General features: G+C 36.6%; 1 pseudogene; it reads right to left on the reverse strand.

The window, feature by feature from the left end:
- Positions 1-6,134: 6,134 nt before the first annotated feature.
- Positions 6,135-6,958, reverse strand: LOC141491242 (PACRG-like protein pseudogene; annotated as a pseudogene).
- Positions 6,959-7,845: the final 887 nt, after the last annotated feature.

Genomic DNA, 7,845 nt, shown 5'->3' on the forward strand with positions numbered 1-7,845 from the left:
ACCTTCTTCAGTGGATTCTTTTGTGGCATGATTTCAAGTTTTCCACTAGCATGATGGCCCTTATCTATATGTCCTACAAGTTGATCAGTTTCCAATTCTGGACCAGAACTGAAAGTTAAGGTTCAGGTCTGACCAGGGTAGAATACTGTGGCTATCCTTTCCTTTCACCTTTCTTCCTTTGGCTCCCATGATAGGAATCTTTTCTGTCTCTATTGGTTTTTTCCTCCTTCCCTATTTCTTATTATGCATTCTCTTTGTCTGTTCCCTATGACAACCTGTTTGCTCCTGAAAGTTTGGTCCTTGTTCCTTTGTACAGGGCTTAGAGAGTTCAAATCACTATTACTTTACTGTAAAGGTGAGACTGATGTACTTATTATGAGGAAAAAAAATGAGAAAATGTCCTGATCCCTTTGTATATATATGTATATGTGAATTATTTTTCTGAGTCTTTAAGAGCAGAGTTGGTGGTTGAAGGCCAATTTTCACTGATACTAAAGAGGGTCTTCTTAAAATTATGACCCTATTAGCAATTGTAAAGGGTGCTACGAGTAAGCTTCCTTAATTGCAAACAAAACAAATGTTTGTCTCCTTAATCCCATCAATAGTATCAACCACTATATACATTTCTTTGAAGGTTTTAGGACAACTGATAAGGCACTTTTTTTTTAATTGAAATGTCTGATGTCCTGAGTTCTCTCTGTCCCATCCCTCATCCTGATTTGCCATCACCCTATCCTGGGTTGAGGGGCCTGCATCCTTCTTTGATTGTACAAGCCTGAAATGAGGTTTCAGAACACACCTTCTGCTAGTCAAAGCTATTTAAATCCCACTGTGGAACGACATTTTAGGGGATTTGGTTCTCTAGCCAGATCCTTCCCTACACATACACCTATGTAATCTGCAACTTAGAGAAATACCAATAAATAGGCATGTTAACCTAATTCCCTTTTTGCTTTCTTAAGGCAAAAACTCTAGTAACATTTGTCCCTGATTAAGATAAACTCTGGGAAGGTTTATGTATTTATTTTCATCAGACAAAAACTCAGTGAGGACTCCTCATTTTGGGGCTCACTATCTCTGATGTTAAAAAAAATTATAATAGTTTTTCTACATAATTTGTTTCATTTGTAATTCTCTGTACTTTTTTTTTAGGCTCTTAAAGGGTCTATAGGTTTCCCAAACTTTCAAAAGTATCTGTAGCACAAGGCAAGTGTGACAAGCCTTTGGAGCAAGAATGAAGTGGTTCGGCAATAGTGCTCTGATGGTAGAAGGAAACATGGCTTTCTATGGTGCTCTAGAAATTATCAAGATTGTTTAGAACTGGAATTACTCAAGAAATAGGAGCAATGTGGCATGGCATTCTGGTACAATCCCTGAGTCAGAAGTTCTTGGGGTGGGGAGAGGGAGAAGGGGAAAGAAAGGCCTTGTTTTGGGTTTTGTTCCCTTAGGAGGGGTGGAGCTTGTGGATGATGCACTTTCCTTATCAGTCAGTACCCTAAGGCATTCCCAGATCAACCAAGGTCAATGTTGCATTGAACCACCAAGGACAAACTTAACATGATTTGTGGCTCCAAAAGAAACCCAGCATAGAAACTAGATCATACATAAGAAAGTTTCTCATGCTCCCCCACAAATGGGAAACAGGCAGTTAAACCAAGAGCTCCAAATTGCCCCTTTGCCCTATGTTCTCTCCAAATTTAAACTCACTCTTCTATTCAAATTTTTTGAGGAGATGCTCTTGTACCAACTCTTCTTACAATATCACAGTAATGATGATTCCTTTTTAAAAGCCACTTTAGGCTGGATTTACATTAAGCAATTAGAGTGATGAATTAGTTAAGGAGTCCTTGGGGGAACCAGGGATGTGTTGGTTTGAGCTAATAAATTTTCAGTATGAATATTTATACTTTAAAACTTGGCAAATGCTAGAAATCTTGGCTTGACTTAATTGTTTTGTTGATTGTCTGCTTTTAATAAATCAAAACATACTTATTAAGTACCTAACTTACCTAAGTAGGAGGCACAAGGGCTATAAAGAGAGGCAAAAGCCCTGTCCTCAAGAAACTTAAAATCTAAATACTTTGGATTTCAGAAGGTGATGGAGAAAACTTTAATAATTCAGATTAAACTTCTTTCTCTTCCTTCCTGACACAATCATGGGTAATGACTTGCTCAGGGTCTACAGTTAATTATCAATCTGAGGACAGAACTGAACTCAGGACCTTCTGACTTTGGGGTCCATGCTCTATCCATTATGCCACCTAGCTGCCTCCAAATTAAACTTAAAAGTGTTTTATGGGTACTTTTTTTCGCCAGAGAACTGATTGTTAAAGGTATATTAGAGGTATAGTCTATAGTCCTGATGATGCAGAGAAATATGGGTAGAGGGGGTGATGAGATCAGTTGGAGACAAACTTTGTAAATCTTTTGTTTGCATGTAAGGAGAATCTTCCTTCCCTTATCATCTAATTTAGGCCCACCTGAGGGCCTGACCTTCAGCTTGGATTGCTTTGCTTTTCCAGGGCAGCCAGGAAGCACAGGTCCTGGAAGACCACAAAAAGGGACCCCTCCCTAAAAGGCAAAATCTATAGTTAGAGACTTGGGACTCCCAGGTCACCACCCCCTCCCATGAATTCTGGGAGAGGGAGAGAACTTAAGGGGAAGGAGGAAAGGAGCTCCCTCTCTTTGACCTTGCGGTCCCTGTGGAACCCTGGCCAGCTGGCCTGGCCAAAATTTAATCAGCAATCCACAAGGTCTTCTTTCTTCCTTTTTTTTTTTTGCAAGGCAATGTGGTTAAGTGGCTTGCCCAAGGTCACACAGTTAGGTAATTATTAAGGACCTGAGAAGTGATTTGAACTCAGGTACTCCTAACTTCAGGTCAGGTGCTTTATCCACTGCACAGTCTAGCTGTCCCCACGTGGTCTTCTCTTAAAACTCTTTCTAACTTTTCTATCTCTTAATATGCTGTAGCTTCCTTTAATAAATCTCTATTTTCGTTCCAAAATCTGCATTCCTGAGTCTGAGTCAAGATTCTTTGCAGGGCAGAACTGAATCCAAGAAACAAATCTGTGGTTACACTGAAGGAGAAAGTAGCCTTACTAGAAGACCTAATACTTATCTGAGCATAGGAGTTAGGAAAAGGAGCTTCAGAACTCACTGTTCAGTAGAATGTGATCCAAGGCAAGGCTTCAAAGATATAATCTGGTGACTGATTGGTTCAGTGGATAGTATATCATCCCTGGAGTCAGGAGAAACTGAGTGGAAATCTGCCTCAGATACTTCTTAGCTGAGTGACTCTGGGCAAGTCTCTGGATGGTCTCAAAAACTAAACAAAAATTGAAAAAACGAATATCTTAGAGCATCAGTGTCCAACTTTTTAGCTCTTCTAGGCTGCATTGCATAACAAAATCTTGTCAAGGGCCACATATAGAATTTAATATTTATTTATGACCTCAATGTAACTCATATTACCAATGAGCATAATAATAATATATTATAAAAAATAAAAAACAATGCATATAATAATAAAACACTTTTTTAACAAAACAAATAAGAATAATTTTTTTTCAAGGCAAATGGGGTTAAGTGGCTTGCCCAAGGCCACACAGCTAGGTAATTATTAAATGTCTGAACTCAGATTTGAACTCAGGTACTCCTGACTCCAGGGCCGGTGCTCTAACCACTGTCCCACCTAGCTGCTCCAAGAATAATTTTTAATGTGAATGTTGAATCTGCTTTTTCGATACCAGTGCATCTATATCTGGTTTGATAGAGGTTGTTGCAATGCAAAGAATATTTTCAAGATGTTCAACTGAAATTTTTGTTTTATTTTAATTTTTGTATGCTTTATATGGGAAGACAGTTCTTTGCAATTATATGTACTAAGACATGAACAGGGGATGTTGGTAAAATGTTTCTTATGGATAGAATATGGAAGAATACTCTATCATCCCCATCTCTATCCCAAATGTGATTCATATGACTGGGAATCCAGAATGGATTTCTCCATAAGAGACATTCCATAAGAATATAAAATACCGGTTATTTTTTTTTTAGGGAGGTACAACTTATAAAGATCTAATAAAGATACTAATAAATTTTTCTTTAAGTTGCATATCTGATTGCAACTCTATACATTTGTTTGCAATTTATAGGCAAGGTATTGCTGTCAACTGAGAATGGAGTAGCAAATGCAGTTGGTGTATTCTAAAATCTTGTGACAAACTCTTGTGATAAAATAGCAATTAATACTGCATATTTTTCACTGTTTACATTGCATTGTTCAGTGTTTCAAAGTGAATTAAGTTATTGTTCCTAATCTGAGATTGCCACAATTTCAGTTGTATTTAAAATGCTATCACTGTTTGAAACATGTCCTTAATTGATTTCACTTGGAGAAGCCTGTTCGGTTCATTTAAATGATAATTGATATCGACTAAAAATTCTGAATCAGCCAACCAGTTCTAATTTTCAAATTCAGTTGCAGTTTTCCTTATAAACCCATAAAACATTTTATTTAATTTCTCAAATCGTAGAAATGTTTAAACATTTTAGCAAGTATACTAACTGTAGTAAGTATACAATGTCTTTTGGAGCTCCATAGCTCCAAAGTATTCATAAACTCTTGAAATTGGTGGTTTATTCCTTTTGATCTTAAAAGATTTATTGTTTTAATGGCCTTCATAATATAGTCCACCTTTAAAGATTTAACATACATGTTTTCTTGATGTATGATACAATGATACTTCATGAAATGTAAATTATCAAGTTTTTTTGCATCATCTACTTTTAATACTATAAATATGTCCTTTTCAACCATAGAACATAGTGCTCTGTCAATAACAGTATCATATGTGTTATTGATAGTTAAAGAAAATCTTGCTAATGTTTCTTTTATTTCTCTATACAAATCAAGAGTCTTAGGTGTATCCTTCAGTAGCAGGCTACTTCTTCAGTCATATTAAATTCAAATAAATATTTCAAATTGAGCCATACCAGGAGCATCAGTGCTTTCATCTAAAGCTGTGAAATAAAACTTAAAAGTAGCAAACTGAGATTCCAAACATATTTCAATGGATTTTGCTATATTTTCAATATGTCTAGTGAATGGTGTAATAAATTTGTTTTATAAAAACCAGATTTTTTCCAGGAAAAAATTATATTGGCTTTGATTTTTTAGGAATTAAATTTGCTACCTCATAGGTAGTCTTGATAATGAATCAGTTTGAGAAAACTTTTTTTTGAAATAGTTGCTGGGATAGATTTTTTTCAGATTTAATATTTTTTGGGTTACAGCACACCCCTTGAAATTCATGAAATTTTGAGTGCATTTGAACATAGTACCCTTTCAAATTATTATCAAAGTTTATAAGTCTCTAAGATTTTATATTTCTGATCAGCTTCTAATTAAAGTTTATAAATCTTAATGCTGTCTCTGTGTATAAAAAAGTCAATCTATTATATCTAGGCTTGCTCTTCTCCATTTCATTGTTGACTTGACCTGTGTCAGTACTACCTGGTCAGTTTTATAATTGCATCAATAAATTCCTTTACCTGCTTCAAGTCACAAGATAAAGAGACTTCTTGGAAATTGAAGGAATTAGAATTAAGAAGGAAGAGACAAAACTCTCACTCTTTGCAGATGACATGATAGTATACCTAGAGAATCCCAAGAAATCATCCAAAAAACTACTGTTAACAATTAGCAATTTTAGCAAAGTTGCAGGTTATAAAATAAACCCTCATAAATCCTCAACTTTTCTATATATGTCTAGCAAGATACAGCAGGAAGAGCTAGAAAGAGAAATCCCATTCAAAGTAACCTCAGACAATATAAAATACCTGGGAGTCTATTTGCCAAGACAGACTCAGAAACTTTTTGAAAACAATTATAAAACACTTCTCATACAAATTAAATCAGATTTAAATAACTGGGCAAATATCAATTGCTCATGGATAGGTCAAGCTAATATAATAAAAATGCCGATTCTACCAAAACTAAACTACCTGTTTAGTGCCCTACCAATCAAAATTCCAAATAATTACTTTAATGAGTTAGAAAAAGTTGTAAGTAAATTCATATAGAGAAATAAAAAGTCAAGCTGTGATAAAAAATATGAAACATTTTCAAAAGTGATCCTATGATGTTCACCAACAAACTTCTGACATCTCTCACAATGTCAAATGGTTTTATCATTCCTTTTAAGAGCAGATGGAACAATAAGTTGGAATTTTAGCTTTGATGATCATTAGGCTGCCACTTCTACCATGTTGTTCTAGCTTTTTTAAAGCACTGGTGATTGGCTCTTTGAATTTCTTATCCATTAGTCTCTTGGAAAGACTTGTAAGCACATGCTTCAGATGATCATTTAGAGAAGGCCCAACAATACCACTCGGCTGTACTAAAGCATTCAATCCCCTTTCAAATACTTCACCATCTGGATGAGTCAGAGCTGCCTTCAAGACAGGAATCAGTCTAGGTAGCAAGGGCACAGTTTTTTCAGTAGCACCTTCAACCAAAAGTAATTCTTTAAAACCTTCTTTTGATACAAATGTATATGGATGTTTAGTCTCTCTTAAACCCTCTGCTAAAGTAATAAGAAGAGGATCAAATGGAAGAGTTTCAGGAAAACAGTCCCACTGTAATTTGTGTTTTACTGAACCATGTACCAACCTGCAAGGAATACCTTCTTTGGAGTAAATAGCAGCAAAAGCAGAAGGGGCACATGATTGATCACTAAACAGGTCAATAGTTTTAGGATTAAGTTTATCACTTGGCTGAGGGTGAGGTTTCTTCACAAAATCTGGAGAATTGTTGGAGGATAATGACTTGTTTTGTTGTACTACATACAGATCTAGGTTTTACTTGGGAACCTGATGAGGTTCTTTGTTCATAGGTCCTTGTTACTCTGTTTCTCATTTGTAGGCTTCCATGACACTCTGATTTCTGCATCCTTCCTTTCTTAGTAGTTGCCCCTGATCTCCATGTCTTGGGCCTCCGCTGCGGCCACGCTGCCACAGAGCTCGCTAAGTTCCCTCATACAGGCCGTGAAGCGCACAGAGGTCCAGCCCTGGGTCCCCGAAGCCTCCGCCACCAGAGCCAGTCCGGGAGGACGTGACTTATCTTTTTCAAACATTTAGTTATTTTGAATTTTACAAATAACGGGGTTTTTTTTAAAGATTAAAGGTAATAATCTTTGGTCTTTGTTGAAATGCCACAATTCTTTCTCTGGATACAGATGGTATTCTCCATCATAGACAGCCCCAAATTGTCCCTGATTACTGCACTGATAGAGTGAATCCATTAAGGTTGATCATCACCCCTATGTAGGGTATACAATGTTCTTCTGGTTCTGCTCATCTGTGAGTGATTTTTTTTTCTTAGGTTTTTGCAAGGCAAATGGGGTTAGGTGGCTTGCCCAAGGCCACACAGCTAGGTAATTATTAAGTGTCTGAGACCGGATTTGAACCCAGGTACTCCTGAAAGTAAATAAAAATAAAAGCTTGGATTTATATTCCACATACCCCAGGAGCAGAATTACAATAGTGAAGATGAACAAAAAAACTGAAAGACCACTCACTATAGACAACTACTTTACAGACAAAGATGCCAGCAATGCCATGTCTGAAGCAGAAAGCATTGAAAAATCACTCACAGAGGGCGGCTAGGTGGCACAGTGGAGAAAGCACCAGAACTGGAGTCAGGTTCAAATCCGGTCTCAGACACTTAATAATTACCTAGCTGTGTGGCCTTGGGCAAGCCACCTAACCCCATTTGCCTTGCAAAAACCTAAAATAAATAAATAAATATTCTTGTTTAAAAGTAAATATAATACCCCTCCCCCA

The sequence above is a fragment of the Macrotis lagotis genome, chromosome 1, assembly GCF_037893015.1.
Source record: "Macrotis lagotis isolate mMagLag1 chromosome 1, bilby.v1.9.chrom.fasta, whole genome shotgun sequence".
In the NCBI taxonomy this organism is placed as follows: domain Eukaryota; kingdom Metazoa; phylum Chordata; class Mammalia; order Peramelemorphia; family Peramelidae; genus Macrotis; species Macrotis lagotis.